We start from the raw sequence: 18,560 nt of genomic DNA on the forward strand, positions 1-18,560 counted from the left end.
TGGTTTTAGGGCTGGCCCAAGTAGATTTTTTCCATCGGCTCAGGTTTGGCAGGGTCTTTCTAGACGTTTTTTCTTTTGATTTTTTCATGCACACTTTTCACATGTTTTTTCTTCTTCTTCTTTTTTCCTTTCTCGTTTTCATCCTCATTTTCTTTTTAATTTTTACATCTTTATTTTCCACCAACTTTCTTGTGAATTAGTGAAAAAAATTAAGTTTTAGAAACATTTTTCGCATCCGCATTTTTTCCCAATTTCCAAACAATTTTCAAACTCATGAACCTTTTCAAATTAGTGAAAAAAATGCAAATTGGTAACAATTTTTAAATTCCCAAAAATCTTTTTTCAAACTCATGAACTTTTTCCAAATCCTTGACCTTTTCCAAAATTTGAACTCATGATCAATTTTCAAATTTGTTAATATTTTTCAACTCATGAGCTAATGGCCCCGTCCTAGCTGGCTCCCTTCGAGCGCTGGAAGTGATTTGTGGCGTATAACGCGCTGTATAGCAAGCGCTCCTTGCTCTCACAATGCGGCGTCCCACCAAATTACATTAAAAAGTTGTTATTGTGTTCCGTATTCTTCGTTTCCAGTCTTATCCCTTTCTAACCTTTTATATATTTAAAAAACTCTAAAATATTTTTGGGTTAGTTCATTTAATTATAAAAATTGTATACCATGTACTTATAAAATGTTCACCCACTACTTGTTTGTGTGTGATGTCTAGAAGAATAGTTTGCAATGAGAGTAACATATACCCTGGCACTTGCAGTTTCATTTGCCAAATTACATTAAATTTTAAGTCTTTACCAATTGTTACTGGCTAAGTTCTTACACTACTTCCGATAACTATTATCGTTTCTAGATAACTAGCCGCCCATTTGATGGTTTTATACTAGATTTATTTTTGGGATGTCCGATAAAATTTCCTAGTAAATGAAAATATTGTTATAGTTTTAGCGGTTTCTCTTACTTTTAGGATTCTCTTATTCGATTTTTCAGAATCATTATTTATTAATATATTTTTTCAAATTTCTGAGCAGGAAATTTTTGTTCGAGTTATTTTTTTACTGAGTAAGTTCTTTATGTTATTGGGTATTTAATTGATTTTTAGAGTGCCTATTTACGAACAAGTATACTTCGACGTCAAAAGATAAAACCACATTAATAATGAGTAAAGTGGCCATTCAAGGGTGTCTTCTTTGTGCACAAAAGGTCCTTTGATCTATTAAACATATTCAACATTAGTACAAAGTACCCCAGAAAGTAAAAAAAAAAATACAATTACAAGTAAGGCCATGGACCACCTACCGATGGCTATTAGCACCAAAACGAGCTGAAGGAGCACCACGGACATCACTACTTCCTCATTGAAGGCATGTAAACCTTGTTGTGGCTGAGAATCAGGGAGTATTTGATCTATGGCCCCAATTGTCCAACACACAAGAACATGATCCGTTGCCAACGAAGAGAATCAAATCACATATAAGAAGGATCCGACCCGCAAACACAACAACAATCATAACATCATATGGTTTCCACATCCGCCGCAATTCATAGATAGTTCGATCAAATAGATCCGTTGGGACCACACTAGTAGAAAAAGGGTCAAATGAGACACATTAGTGTCGGTTTGCATTTGAGCCGGCACTAATGTGTCCATTAGTGCCGGTTCAAACGGTTAGGTGGGAGGAGATCTTTAGTACCGGTTCGTGGCGAACCTTTAGCACCGGTTCGTGCCACGAACCGGTACTAATGAGGCTGTGGCCCCACGAGCACCTTTAGTACCGGTTCGTGGGATGAACCGGTACTAGAGTTTCTTACTAAGCTGTTTTTTAGTCCCACCTCGCGAAGAGAGAGGCACTAGGAGCGGTTTAAAAGCCCTGAGTGCAGAGACGATGAAGAAGAGGCGCAATGCTCACCTTTACGTTGCTTAGCTTAAAGCCTTGAGGAATAGGGTAGACTGCACGGAGCTATGTGCAGTGCAGTCTACACTATTCCGAAAGGCTTGAAGCTAATTAACGAGCATTACGCCTCTTTTTTATTTTTAATAACTTATTACAACTTCGAACTTCTTGTGTTACGGCAAAAACTGGATGCACTTCATGTACAAACTGGACAATACGGCAAAAACTGGATGCACTTCGTGTACAAACTGGACAATCTCTTTCGAAGTATCAGGGCCGGTTTTGGACGAAAACTCATCTGTTACACCGGCACTTCATTTAGTACCGGTTCATGCCACGAACCGGTACTAAAGAGAATGGGGCCCGGCCAGCACCTTTAGTACCGGTTCGTGGCACGAACCGGTAGTAAAGAGGTTGTGGCAGGCTGTTTTTAGTCCCACCTCGCTCCCCTAGCAAGATTTTTACCACCTTAAATATGTTACTTCTCAAACTATCACAAGCACTTGGTCTTCATTGAACTCTATGTGTAGAATTTGTGGTCGCAATATGAGTCTTCACCGGTTTCTAAACCGTTGAGGACTCATATTGACAATTCAGATTGTACACAAAAAGATAATTGATAATCAATGTATTTTTTATGATAATCACCTCGTGTACAAACTGGACAATCTCTTTCGGAGTATCAGGGTTTCGGACGAGAACTCATCTGTTACACGGGCATTTCAATGTTTTTTAAACTTATTTGAACTCCAGCCTATTTTTGCGTTCAGTATGCATCATCCAAAGCGACGTCATCAATTTCCAACACGTTCTGACATCATTTGTTGTTTTTCAGTCATTTACCGATTTGTTTAGAGAGCTAAATGACGGTGAAATTGAAAATCACTACAAAATGAACTCTGAAAATGTTGAAACTTGGCATGGTATCATCATTTCACTCGCATAGCATGTGCAAAAGAGTAGAGAGGGTCACGGAGAAAACTGGACGCACCTCGTGTACAAACTGGACAATCTCTTTCGGAGTATCAGGGTTTCGGACGAGAACTCATCTGTTACACGGGCACTTCAATGTTTTTTAAACTTATTTGAACTCCAGCCTATTTTTGCGTTCAGTATGCATCATTCAAAGCGATGTCATCAATTTCCAACACGTTCTGACATCATTTGCTATTTTTCAGTCATTTACCGATTTGTTTAGAGAGCTAAATGACGGTGAAATTGAAAATCACTACAAAATGAACTCTGAAAATGTTAGAACTTGGCATGGTATCATCATTTCACCCGCATAGCATGTGCAAAAGAGTAGAGAGGGTCACGGCGAAAACTGGACGCAACTTGTGTACAAATTGGACAATCTCTTTCAGACTATCAGAGTTTCGGACGAGAACTCATCTGTTACACGGGCACTTCAATGTTTTTTAAACTTATTTGAACTCCAGCCTATTTTTGCGTTCAGTATGCATCATTCAAAGCGACGTCATCAATTTCCAACACGTTCTGACAACATTTGTTGTTTTTCAGTCATTTACCGATTTGTTTAGAGAGCTAAATGACGGTGAAATTGAAAATCACTACAAAATGAACTCTGAAAATGTTGGAACTTGGCATGGTATCATCATTTCACCCGCATAGCATGTGCAAAAGAGTAGAGAGGGTCACGGCGAAAACTGGACGCACCTCGTGTACAAACTGGACAATCTCTTTCGGAGTATCAGGGTTTCGGACGAGAACTCATCTGTTACACGGGCACTTCAATGTTTTTTTAAACTTATTTGAACTCCAGCCTATTTTTGCGTTCCGTATGCATCATTCAAAGCGATGTCATCAATTTCCAACACGTTCTGACATCATTTGCTATTTTTCAGTCATTTACCGATTTGTTTAGAGAGCTAAATGACGGTGAAATTGAAAATCACTACAAAATGAACTCTGAAAATGTTGGAACTTGGCATGGTATCATCATTTCACCCGCATAGCATGTGCAAAAGAGTAGAGAGGGTCACGGCGAAAACTGGACGCACCTCGTGTACAAATTGGACAATCTCTTTCGGAGTATCAGAGTTTCGGACGAGAACTCATCTGTTACACGGGCACTTCAATGTTTTTTAAACTTATTTGAACTCCAGCCTATTTTTGCGTTCCGTATGCATCATTCAAAGCAACGTCATCAATTTCCAACACGTTCTGACATCATTTGTTGTTTTTCAGTCATTTACCGATTTGTTTAGAGAGCTAAATGACGGTGAAATTGAAAATCACTACGAAATGAACTCTGAAAATGTTGGAACTTGGCATGGTATCATCATTTCACCCGCATAGCATGTGCAAAAGAGTAGAGAGGGTCACGGCGAAAACTGGACGCACCTCGTGTACAAACTGGACAATCTCTTTCGGAGTATCAGGGTTTCGGACGAGAACTCATCTGTTACACGGGCACTTCAATGTTTTTTTAACTTATTTGAACTCCAGCCTATTTTTGCGTACAGTATGCATCATTCAAAGCGACGTCATCAATTTCCAACACGTTCTGACATCATTTGCTGTTTTTCAGTCATTTACCGATTTGTTTAAAGAGCTAAATGACGGTGAATTGAAAATCACAACAAAATGAACTCTGAAAATGTTGGAACTTGGCATGGTATCATCAGGGTTTCGGACAAGAACTCATCTGTTACACGGGCACTTCAATGTTTTTTAAACTTATTTGAACTCCAGCCGATTCTTGCGTTCAGTATGCATCATAATAAAACAGAAAATAAATAAAACAGAAAAGACAAAAACTATATAAAAAATTTACTCAAAAATAAATAGCAGAAAATAAATAATGCAGAAAAGAAAAAAACTATATGAAAAAAATTTATATTCACAAAGAAACTAAATACAGGAAAAAAACTACTCAGAAATAAATAGAAGAAAATTATATAAAAAATTGTTGGGGCGCTGTCCAGTGGGCCTGCCAGACCTAGGGTTTGCAAATACAGGCCCAGAAGGGCCAGCAGGCTCACAGGGCAGCGCGCCGAAGTTAGGCCCAGAAGCCTGCTATATAGAGAAGTTCGAAGGAGCAGCCGCGGCTGGGTTTATAAACCAGTGCGGCTGCCCTTTGCTCGGCGAGGTGGGACTAAACATTGTGCACCGCCGGTGGCAGCGCACAACCATTAGTACCGGTTGGTGGCTCCAACCGATACTAATGAGTGGGCCTTTAGTACCGGTTGGAGCCACGAACCGGTACTAAAGGGGCAGTTTCCCGCCCCTTGGCCTCGCGAAAATTAGCCTTTAGTACCGGTTGGTGGCTCCAACCGATACTAAAGGCCCCTCCTATATATATGGCACTTACGAAAAATTCAGTTTCATCGACCATCACTTCTCCAACTACTCCACGCGACATCGCCGCCGCCGCCGCGCCGTCGCCCATCGCACGCCGCCCTCGCAGGCACCGCCGCCCTCGCCGCCCCCGCCGCCCGTCGTCGCTGTCACCGCCGTCGCCCCGCCGCCCGTCGTCGCCGTCACCGCCGTCGCCGCCGCCGCCCGTCGCCGCCGCCCCGTACTACGTCGCCGTCTCGATCGCGCCGTCGCCCCCGGCCCGCCGCTCGTCGTCGCGCCGTCCCCGTCGCATCGCCATCTCGCGCCCCGCCCCCCCGCTCGTACGCACACACACATATACACACACACATACACACACACATATTGTTTTTACTTATTTTCTGTTTTCTGTTGTTTAGATTAATGTTAGATAAATTACATAGATAAGAATGTTAGAATGTTAATGTTAGATGAATTATATGGAAAAGATGTTAAATATTAATGTCAATTTTAGATGAATTAGCTAGATATTAATTAGGTATATATATGAGATTTGAACTAGTTGAATTAATATAACTAGTTTATTTTTAGTATGAAAATTAACAGAACAAGTTTATTTTTAGTAAGAAAATTTAGGTATATGAGATTATTTGAACTAGTTGAATTAATATAACTAGTTTATTTTTAGTAATGCTTAGTTGAACTAGTTGAATTAGTAGAACTAGTTTATTTTTAGTAAGAAAATGTAGGTATATGAGATTTGACGATCTAATTAAAATATTACTATATATAGCTACTTTATATATTTTAGTAAGAAAATTAATAAACTAGTTTATTTTTAGTAAATTCTTAGTTGAATTAGTTGAATTAATAGAACTAGTTTATTTTTAGAAAGAAAATTTAGATATCTGAGATTTGATGATCTAATTAAAGTCTTTTTTCATAATTAAGCATGACTTATATATGCTTCATTTGCTTCAACTTATAATTTTAAATTTTCACTATTCTACTAGCGCATCCCCTGCCATGCAAGAATTTTTGTCTTGGATAAGATAGGTTTCAGTGCTATGGAAACTATGGAGGTAAAGAGAGTTTACCTGAAGACCGAGCATGGTTATACTTTCAACGTCAAATTATACAACGCAGACATGTACACCTATTTTGAATGCAAAACTTGGCAAGCACTATGCAAGGCTTATGCATTTGAGCCTGATATGGTTATCACCTTTGATATTCGTCCGGAAGATGATATTGAAGGTAATAGAGACATATGGATCGATGTGCAGACGCCTCCAGTTCTACCATTATGTGAGTTTCTCAACCATATTTATGTCTTTGATATTGTTTATTCAAAAATAGTTGACAACTAATTTCTATTGACAGCTTATTTCCATTCAAGCAAACATGTCCGGCGCTTGGTAGACAGGACCTACAACTGTCCCGGAGCTGAACTAAACTGCGAGGAGATAAGTCATTATGTTTCATGGCTTGAGGATCTTCATACTGTTAAGACAAATTTTCTTCCTGCACTTAGAAATGTTCACTACTGGAATCAGGGATTTTGTCGTCTGCCAGTTCTTTGCCGTCCGCTAGCAGACGGCAAAGAAGGTCTTTGCCATCAGCTACCAAAAAGCAGACGGCAAACAACTGGCAGACGGCAAAGAAGGTCTTTGCCATCTGTCAATTCTTTGCCATCAGCTGGCTGACGGCAAAGAGAGAGGTGGCCCCACTAACGAGCCGATTAGAAAAAACTTAACGGCCCCCCTCTTTGCCGTCTGCTAGCAGACGGCAAAGATAAAAAAATGCGGACGGCAAAGGATTGGCCGACGGCAAAGGCTAACTAACCTAACCTAACTAACGGCCGATCGAGCCCCCCCCGCCCGTTACTCCTCTCTGTTTCTATCCCTCTCTCCTCCCGGACGCCACGCCACCAGATCCACCCACCGCCGCCCGGCGCCGCCCCCGCCCCCACCCCCGCTTGCCCCGTCGCCCCACCACCCCGCCGTCCCCACACCACCCGCCGGCGCCCCGTCGCCCCACCATCCCGCCGCCCAGCGCCGCCCCCGCCCCCGCTTGCCCCGTCGCCCCACCACCCCACCGCCCCCACCCCACCCGCCGACGCCCCGTCGCTCCACCATCCCGGCGCCCCGGCGCGCCACCACGTCGCCGGCCCACCCACCCCACTGCCCCGACCGTCCCATTGCCCCGACGCGCCAGCACGTCCCCGGCCCACCCGCCCCACTGCCCTGACCGTCCCATTGCTCCGGTGAGTTATTTTTTCTTTTTTTCTGTTTTTCATTTTTTTGCTGTTTAATTGTTAGTGATAGATTTAGTGCTAGATATGTGTTATATAGTGTTAGTGTTAGAAGAAAAGAAGAAAAGAAGTAGAAGAAAAAATAATATGTAGAAGAAAAGAAGAAGAAGAAGAAAAGAAGTAGAAGAAGAAGAAAAGAAAAGAAGTAGAAAAAAGATGAAAGAAGAAGAAGAAGAAAAGAAGTAGAAGAAGAAGAAAAGAAGAAACGAAAAGAAGTAAAAGAAGTAGAAAAAAGATGAAAGAAGAAGAAGAAAGGAAAGAAGAAGAAGAAGAAGAAGAAGAAGAAGAAGAGAAAGAAAGAAAGAAGAAGAAGGATAGAAGGAAACACCCCGACCCCCTGACCCCGACACCACACCCCGACACCCCGACCCCCTGACCCCCCTGACCCCGACACCCCGACCCCGACACCACACCCCGACACCCCGACACCACAACCCGACACCCTAACCCCCTAACCCCGACACCCCGACCCCGACACCACACCCCGACACCAACACGACACCCCGACACCCTGACCCCTGACCCCGACACCCCGACACCGACACCACACCCCGACACCCCGACCCCGACACGACACCCCGACCCCCTGACCCCGACACCCCGACCCCGACACCAGACCCCGCCACCCCGACCCCGACACCCCGACCCCGACACGACACCCCGACCCCGAAACAGCACCCCAACCCTGACACGGCACCCCGACACTGACACGACACCCCGACCCCCGACACCTCCCGAAAAGGTGCTCTTTGGCCGTCCAGAGGCCGACGGGGTCATATATTTGTGAATTATGAGTTAGGTCATATATTTTTCGATTTTGTTATGAAAAACATCATATATAATTGTGTTGATCGGGTAGATTTAAATGTGCAGTTGTTTCATCGCTGCGAGGTTTGGTGTTCGACGACCTCGCCGTGCGTTTGACGAGCTCTGCCCCTTCGTTCGTGGGTGAGCACAAATGACATGTCCTCCTCCCCCATCAATTATTTGCTCTGTTCCGGTGTTCGTGCCGATGAAACTTGATAGCTAGCTATATATGTGTCTTGAATCATCAGTATGCGTAACCAATATGTGTCTCCCGTTCGAAAGCGTTATAGTTATAAATATGCATGCATTTGCATATTTATAACCTTGATTCTTTCGAATTGTCCAACGCTATCCATGGATAGCCCGAGTATGTGTAGATTGGGTTCGTTTTCCCATATGCTTTGCTCCGGATCCGACGCATAAATTTCGTCAGTGCCTCCCCTGTTGTTCTCCGGGTACACATCCTCTCTGTTTATTGCAGAGACGTGTATCAAGAGAACAGCGGGGAGGTGCTGCCGAAATTTTGCGTCGGATCCGGAGCATAGCATGGGAAAATGAACCCAATCTACACATACTCGGGTGGGATTAGGACCTATCATTACCTATTAGAGTGTAGGTTGCATGGACGTAATAAAATTGACAAAGTAGATCAACTGATGAATATATACATGGTGAATTATGTATATATTTGTTGTGTGTCCAGTAGCTCTGAAAGTCAAGATGAGTGATCGTGCGTGGATGTATACCGGTCACACTGGTCAGAACAAATGGAGCGCTGAATGGTTCACAAAAACCAAGGGGTTTGTGCAAGCCGCATTTGCAAATGGCCAGAGGAAAACCTGGTGCCCCTGTTTCCGGTGCGGCAATTGGGAAAAGAGGACAGAGGATGAAATGGGAAAACACCTGCAGAAGAGTGGTTTTACGCCCAATTATACGGTGTGGACATATCATGGTGATTCTGCCCAACGTGACAGAGCTGAGGTGGATCGTCGTTGCACCGACGAGCATGGTACCGGGGTGGAAAACATGGTGCAAGACTATGATGATGCTCGGGATTCGGACGAGGAGATGGAGGAATCTGCAAAGGCCTTCAATGAAATGTTGGAGTCTTCAAAACGTCCGCTCCACGAGCACACTGAGCTTTGTCCGTTGGATGCCATCTCACAAGTAATGGCTCTGAAGGCTCAGTTCAACTTGGGCAGAGAATGCTACGATGCAATAATGACAGTATTTGGACGCTTTCTACCCAAAGGCCATGTAATGCCTGCAAACCTGTACCAGTCGGACAAAATCCTCTGTGCACTGAAGATGCCCTATGAGAAGATACATGCCTGTGAGAAAGGATGTGCCTTATTTAGGCTTGACTATGCGGACTTGAACTATTGTCCCATTTGCAAGTCTTCCAGGTATGTTGTGGTAGACAACGGTATGGGTGAGAAGACACAGACCAAAATCCCCGTTAGTGTTCTTCGGTATATGCCAATCGTACCAAGACTTCAACGTCTTTTCATGGTCGAAGAGACGGCCAGACAGATGACATGGCACAAAACAGGCAAAAGAACTGAATTAGATGCAGAATGGAATCTGATGATGGTACACACATCGGATGGTGTTGCGTGGAAAAAGTTTGATGAATTACATGCTGACAAAGCGGCAGATCCGAGGCATCCTCGAGTCGGCATCAGCACGGATGGGTTCAGTGTGTTTGGTATCATGGCAGCCCAATACAGTTGTTGGCCCGTATTTGTCTTTCCACTCAATCTCCCCCCGGACAGATTATGCAAAGAAAGAACATTTTCCTAACGTTGATCATTTCAGGGCCCAACTATCCGGGGAAAAATATGAATGTGTACATGCAGCCGCTTAAGGACGAAATGCAAGAAGCCTGGGATAATGGGTTCAAGACATACGACGCCTATAGCAAACGGAACTTCATAATGCGTGTCTGGTACATGTACTCGACGCATGACTTGCCGGCGTATGCGCTATTCATTGGCTGGTGTGTGCATGGAAGGTTCCCGTGCCCCACATGCAAGGGAGCTCTTGAGTTTCGTTGGCTCCAGGCCGGTCGCAAGTTTTCTTGCTTCGACATGCATAGACAGTTCCTGGATCCTCGCCATAAGTTCAGGAAAGAAAAGAAGAACTTCATCAGAGGTAGAGTTATCAAAAACTCTGCACCACCTGCGTTGACAGGCCAACAGACCCTGGATCAGTTAAACGCTCTCGAGCCAGATCCAGAGCGTCCAGGGTACTTCAAGGGGTATAATTCTAAGCATGCCTGGACTCACAAGACATGCTTATGGGATCTGTCTTACTTCAAAGACCTCCTTTGCCCACACAACATCGACGTGATGCACACTGAGAAGAATATCGCCGAGGCACTTTTTGGTACATTGTTCGGCATAGATGGGAAGTCAAAGGATAATACTAAGGCTAGAGTCGATCTGGAGGCGCTATGTGATAGGCCGTTACAAAACATGAAAGAACCGAAAGGAAAGCAGAACTGGACGAAGCCAAAGGCATGGTTCAATCTTGGAAGGCCAGCTATGAGGGAAATTATCTTGTGGGTGAAAATGCAGTTGATGTTCCCCGATGGGTATGCAGCGAATCTAAAGAGGGGAGCGAGTCTTGATAAATTGAAGATATTTGGTCTCAAGAGTCATGATTGGCACATATGGATTGAGCGGGTAATGCCGGTGATGTTGCGTGGCTTCATCCCTGAGGATGAATGGCTAGTACTGGCAGAACTCAGCTATTTCTTCCGTGTTCTTTGTGCGAAAGAACTATCGCCTGGCGTGCTAGAAGAAATGGAAGAGTTGGCGCCGGAGTTGATCTGCAAGTTAGAGAAGATCTTTCCATCGGGCTTCTTTAATCCAATGCAGCATTTGATTTTGCATCTCCCGACCGAGGTAAGATTGGGGGGGCCCGTGCAAAATCGTTGGTGCTACCCAACTGAGAGGATGCAGAAGACGCTTCGACAAAAATGTAAAAATAAACGTAGAATTGAAGCATCGATGGCTGAGGCATTCATCACTGAGGAGGCGGCAAACTTCGTGACAGCACACTACGAAGCCAAAAATCGTCATTTGCATAATCCGAAGCCTCGGTACAATGCTGACGAACCTCAAAAGGGTGGATCCAACCTCAGCCTACTCAAAGGGAATCTCGCACCAGCCAGTGCTTCGAAACCAGTATCTTTGGATAACGAAGAATGGCGGACCATTACGTTGTATATCTTCAACAACCTGACAGAAGTGCGGCCGTACATCGAGTAAGTTCTCGGTACATTGTTTTGCAACTTCTATTTCCTTTGAACTGCTCTTATTCCTGGATATTTCATACAGTTGATACGTCGCCATATTCTCGTATGGAGCGGTAATCCAAAAGGATTCCGTCGAAGAGTATGAGCTTCTCGCAAAGCAAGGAGGCGGCTATCCCGGTTTCATATCTTGGTTCAAACAAACGGTAATTTCTATTAGACCATTTCATTACATTCGCTAATTTCTGCCTAATGCAACAATCCTTTTGTATTAAACTTGTAGGCTAATTCAGAGTCTATGGACGCCGAATTGAGACAAGTCGCTAATGGTTTTGACTATAAGGTCCGTTCATTTGACAAATACGACATCAACGGGTATCGCTTTCGTACCTATGGCAAAGAGCTATCTATGGCCGACCGAAAGTCTACAAATTATTGTGTATCTGCTATCGGCGAAGGAGGTACCGAGTATTATGGGAGAGTTGAAGCAATTTATGAACTTATATTCTATGGTGACAACCCACCGAATGTCGTACTCTTCAAATGTTATTGGTTTCAGCCGAAGGAGACTAGAAGGACTCATCAACATATAGGGCTAGTTGAAATCAAACAAAGCACCCATTTAGATGTTCCTGATGTCTATATTACGGCTCAACAGGCGACCCAAGTATTCTATCTACCCTGGGCCTGCCAAACTAATCCAAATCTGAAAGGTTGGGATGTCGTTTATGAAGTGCCGCCACGTGCTAGACTATCTCCCCCAAAGGAAGAGGATTATGAACCTCACATTAACCCAGACACATATGAAGGAGAATTCTTCCAAGAGACACGTCTTTCCAAAAAGCGTTTCAAGAACCGCTATACTTCACCCCAAAATATTGAAGTAGACAGCGATAGTGAATCCGACATAAACCCAGAGGAGGAACAAGAAGAGCCAGAACAAGAAGAGGTTACTGCTGCGGATGACCTGTCAATGCTTGACCGATTACGTCAAGGTGGCCTTCCACATGTTGATGCCACTGAACCCTATAAGCCCGTCATTGATTATAGTGATGATGATGATTATGCATTTATTGATGATAGTGATCGAGATTATTAGTAGTGTCAGGTATATAATTTTTTTATGTTGTACTTGATGATGATACACTTAAGTGATATACATATTATTATTCATGTCGGCATTTTTTTTATGTTGTACTAATTTCGTTTACTCTTTGTCATGGCAGGTGTTGAAAGATGGTGGCCGCTGGTAAGTTTCTTCTAGTGTTTTGCTTAACAAATGCATAAAGACCTAGACTTAGCCTTATTTCCTCCCATATGCTTACCACAATGACCTAGAGTTAGCTTCTTTTCCTCCAAAATGACTTAATAAGCTTACTGACCTCCAAAACCATCCATTTTACCTAAGTTAGCTCTAAAACGATCTATACTTGGCTTTGTTTCCTCCAAAATGACCTAAGTTAGCTCTAGTATGCTTAGTTAACTAGGTTTGCTCAATAATGACATGTACTTAGCTTACTTATGTCAAAAATGGCATAATTAGCTTAGTTAGCTCATAAACAATCCATTTTACCTAAGTTAGCTCTAAAATGACCAATTATACCTTACTTAGCTCATAAATGATCCATTTTACCCAAGTTAGCTCTAAAATGACCCATTTTACCTAGACTAACTCCAAAATGATCCAACCTATGTTAGCTCTAAAATGACCCATTTTACCTAGGTTAGCTCCAAAATGACCCATCTTACCTAGGTTAGCTCCAAAATGATGCATTTTACCCAAGTTAGCTCTAAAATGACCCATTTTACCTAGATTAGCTCATAAACGATCCATTTCACCTAGGTTAGCTCACAAACGATCCATTTTAGCTAGTTTAGCTCCAAAATGACCCATCACACCTAGGTTAGCTCTAAAATGATGCATTTTACCAAACTTAGCTCATAAACGATCTATTTCACCTAGGTTAGCTCATAAACGATCCATTTCACCTAACTTAGCTCAAAAACGATCCATTTCACCTAGGTTAGCTCCAAAATGACCCATCTTACCTAGGTTAGCTCTAAATTGATGCATTATACCTAAGTTAGCTCATAAACGATCTATTTCACCTAGGTTAGCTCATAAACGATCCATTTCAACTAAGTTAGCTCATAAATGATCCATTTCACCTAAGTTAGCTCATAAATGGCATATACTTCTTCTTCTAGTCACCTTTTTCTAACTTTCTTATTTGCCTTTTTGCAGATTTCATTCACTTCATGGAAGCTAGCTTGCTACGATGGAGTGCTTGTTTTTTCCTTCATTCTCCTCTAGTATTCTTCTAGCTTGCTATGATGGAACTTGCTATCTTGATGAAACTTTGCATTGTAATATGTATGGATGGAACAATGTGTATGTGCAACTTGCTATGTATGAATGGATGGAACTATATATGTATGCACGATGAAACTTATGTGCTGGATATGTCATATGTTTGTTGTTAAATAGCCCTGTGAAATATATATATATATATATATATATATATATATATATATATATATATATATATATATATATGTCATATATTTGCTGTGAAAATTGCTGGATTAAAAAAAACAGAAAAAAAGAGGCACCTTTGCCGTCAGCCGCTGATGGACGTGGGACCAGAGTCCAACTTTAGGGTGCAGTCACTGCCTCACCGCCTCGAGCGGGACTCAAGCCCTAGCTAAAGAATGGACATGGGACCAGAGTCCACCAGACCTCCAAGACCAAGAAGGCCATCAAAGACAGAGCGGACTAGCGGCAACCTCGACGAGAGAGTGGAACATGTAGTGACATTCTAACATAGCTCTGTACAAATGAGTAATGTACAAGTGCCCAAAAATAAATAAGGCACTGCTAAGTATTTTCAAATTGGAAAAATATTTTTGATGCACACGATTCCAATCACAAATGAAGGAAACACATAATTCATCCTCTGAACAATGCATTCAAGAGTTAGAAGCGAAGATTACAACACAAGGGTCAAACGCATAAGTGGCAGATGACACATTTAGATAAGATCAGAATGCGGTACTTGCTGAATAGAAGCAAGAAATTAAAGAGCTCAAAAGGAAGCAACAACAAGAAATAGAAATTGTCAAGATAGATCAGGAAAGAAAAACCTTTGCTTTCAAAAAAAGCAACAAGAAATGGAGGCAGTTCTTAGTCATCTCTTAAGGAAGTCATCACAGTCTTCCCAGGAGTCTGTTTCACACACCATTTACTGATAGTGCATTATTGTTTGTCATGATGCTTTCTCCCAGGTCCTATTTGTAGTGTTTGATAATACGCCAATTTGGATGCTCATTTTAACTCTCAAGTCTTGTTGTTAATAAAAGTTCTGATTGCAATGTTTCATTACAATTTTTTGGCAATTTAAATTTAATTTCTCATACAAATTAAACTATGCATGATTAGAGTCTATATAAAACATGTGACAGTACTGGTGACGAAAATTGAAGCACTCACCAGCGTCGTTACTCTACTTTTAAGCACCCACGTCAGCCATGTGAGTAATATTGTCAGCCCATATGTCTGTATCGTGGACCGGTCAAAACTAATGCCCAACTTATTCCTGATGGGGCGCCATCGGCGATAAAATCTAATGCAGACCCACATGGAAGCAGCCATATCAGCAAGGGATAATTAGATTTATGCCCCTAGTTGTGTCCCACTCGTCTGTTTTACCCCTAATTCCCAAAAGTCACCGGTTCTGTCCAAGTCACTTTGCTCCTCTTATGCTTTTGCCCTTTGACCGTTTGACCGTCAGTTTGAAAACTTCATAACTAATTCATACTAAATCAGAAAAATGCAAATAAGATACCAAAATGTTCAGAAAAACATCACCTATATGTCAGTGTCATTTGCATTCATGAAAAAAGTGTTGGAAAGTGCCCATCCGAGTTTTAGCTCTTATGCTACCACCATGAATAGTACAATCCAAAAAAGTTCAAAAAATTCAAAAAAAAAATTGGTGGCAAAGAATGACAAATGTTTTAAGTGCCTGCCAAGTTTCATCAGGGAATAACATTTTTGGGTGCCGCGGCAAAAAAAAAACAATCAGCACTCCAAAATAGATTATTTTTTGCCACGACTTCCACGAATGTCGTTCCCTAATGAAACTTGGCAAGCACTTAGAACATTTGTCATTCTTTGCCACCATATTTTTTTTGAATTTTTTTGAATTTGTTTAGAGTTTACTATTCATGGTGGTATCAAAAGAGCTAAAACTTGGATGTGCACTTTCCAACACTTTTTCATTAATGCAAATGACACTGACATATAGGTGATGTTTTTCTGAACATTTTGGTATCTTATTTGCATTTTTCTGATTTAGTATGAATTAGTTATGAAGTTTTCAAACTGACGGTCAAACGGTCAAAGGGCAAAAGCATAAGAGGAGCAAAGTGACATGGACAGAACCGGTGACTTTTGGGAATTAGGGGTAAAACAGACGAGTGGGACACAACTAGGGGCATAAATCTAATTATCCCTATCAGCAACTGCTGGCCCATCTATCAGTATCTTTGACCAATCAAACCCACGAACCGATTACTAGTGATAGATTATCGTCATAAAAATGATCTTAGGTGACTGAAAGACCTATCATAGGTGACAATCTGAGCCGTCATCGAAAATCGTCTTTAGTGACAAATTTGAGTTCATCAGCTATGACACGATCTTGTGTGAAATAAAAGTGGTACCATAAAGCATTTATTTTATGTGATGGCGCTTCGGTGGTGGTGGGGTTGACAGTCGGTAAACATCAACAAACAAATTTTGGTGACGAAAACCGGTTTTATGAAACAAGTGGGTCATCACAAAAATGACTACGTTTTGTACTGTTGGTATAGTGGAGCGACGCAACAATTGGAAAGGTCTTCCAGATGATTAAAAAACTGAAGAGGGAGCTCGCCATTTTGCAGAATGGCCCCCGCCAAATATTCCCATCACATGTAGATATAAAAACTACAGATCGGCTGGGGGAGTTATACCACATGGAGGAGATCTTGTTTAGGTAGCGTTCGCGTGTGGATTGGCTCACTAAAGGCGTTTCTAACCGATCCCCTAAAAGTTAAGGTAGTATCTGCCGGAGAAAAGTTAGTGAGTAAATTTTTACTCCGCCAACGGTGACCGCACCTAGTCGATCCCCTATATTTAGTGGAGTAAAAACCAAAGTTTCTTGATTTTTTGTCCTAGCAGCATGAACTTCAAACACTGCACAATACATATCTTAAAGACATTCAAATTAAAACATGCATAGCATAACCGTCATAAAAATAAAGTTTCATCATTTGTTTATTTTAAATTAAAACATGCAAAGGTCACCCAAAAGATATCACTTCGAATGTTTGATCCAAAATCACCACAAACATAGCATGTATATGTTGTGGATTGAGCCAACCAATGGCATGCACCACCAACCCCTCGGCTACCAACACTCAAACAAGGTCGTCGGCGAAGAAATCAACTCCACCATCCTCTCGGCCACCATCAACACCACCACCCTCTTGGCCACCACCATCAACACTACCACCCCCTCGCCACCACCATCACCACCCCCTTTGTCACCACCATCACCACCATCACCACCAGCACCCACTTGGCCACCACCAACATTCCAAAGAGAGGCTTCCAAGATCGCCCACGAATGCGCTCCCAATACTTTCTAGCAGTTTCATAGATTTTGTTTGGATTCATGAAAATGATAGCATGTTCTTCGGCCTTCTTGGCATTAGAAATCCTCTCCTCCTCAAGTGCAAGCCCACGCTCCTCCGTCTTCAACTTTCTCTCTTCGGTCGCCAACTTGTCATTCCATTTCTCATCCTCCAACACCTTGAGCTCATTCCACCTCGCCATCTTCTCTTCTTTGCGTTCGGCCGCCAACACCTTCTTGGTCTCGATCATTGCCACAATTTCTTCTTTGTAAGTGCCACCGAATGCATTTCTCTTCTTTCTTTATTTTGCAATCTTGTTTTCGTCTATTGTTGGCATCTTTGTCAACCTCGTCCTCCTCCTCAACGGATATGCTCAACCTTGATCTCTTTGGAGTGTTCTTCACGATTCTTTGGATCCACTTCTTGTTCTTGCATAACTCTTTGTAGCAATGATGAAACATCAGGGGCTTGTGGCCTAACTTGGTGTTTCTATGCTTGAATAGTTCTTTGATGTAGAGGCCATACTCTACCACTAGCACACCGCTCGGTGGTGCATAATTCACTTGGTTGATGCGACCAGACCATCGGCTACATTGGTCATGAATGGTGCTCCAATAATGCCAAGAGAACCTTGCTTACAGCTTGATCACACGTCCACGGAGTTGTTGTGGTGGTCGGTAATTCTCTCCCAAAACATGGTCTTGATTTGATCAGTTCTGATCGTTGCATCCATGGAGATCGTGCACCAAGCATCGCAAAGAGAAATATCCTCCTTTTGATTGTAGTTGGTGGTGCGGCACCTTAGCACCTTCGTGCTTGCTTTGGTCACCTCCATAACCTCCTCTTCCTCAGCCAACTCCTCATCGGCCACCACCTCTTCGGCCTCCTCATCCTCCTTGGCCTCGTCCACTTCCCCAATCACCTCTTGTTCCATGTCTTAGGCTGCCTTTGAATGATGCCAAAATGAGTCGTAGTTGAGCTCATCAAGTCCAATGGCAGCCGATGACTCCAAAGGCGCGAGGAATACAACCGTGCTCATCTCCGCACTACGTTAAGAACCAAGGTTATCAATCCAGTACAGTAGAGATAAGTATTTCCCTCAATTAAGAACCAAGGTTATCAATCCAGTAGGAGAACCATGCAACACCTCGTTAGCAGTACCTACACAGAGAATAACAAATACTTGCACCCAATGCAAACAAGGGGTTGTCAATCCCTTGGCGGTTAATTGCAAGGATCAAATATCATAGTAATAGATAGATAAAAAAATGAAGTAAATAAAATTGCAGCAAGGTA

The 18,560-nt window shown here is 42.5% G+C and overlaps 1 pseudogene; it reads right to left on the minus strand.

Annotated features, from left to right (window-relative positions):
- The window catches only part of LOC141040661 (uncharacterized), a 27,553-nt pseudogene extending 9,355 nt beyond the window's left edge, over positions 1–18,198 (minus strand).
- Positions 18,199–18,560: the final 362 nt, after the last annotated feature.

Source organism: Aegilops tauschii, chromosome 2 (genome assembly GCF_002575655.3).
Source record: "Aegilops tauschii subsp. strangulata cultivar AL8/78 chromosome 2, Aet v6.0, whole genome shotgun sequence".
NCBI classification, from domain to species: Eukaryota; Viridiplantae; Streptophyta; class Magnoliopsida; order Poales; family Poaceae; genus Aegilops; species Aegilops tauschii.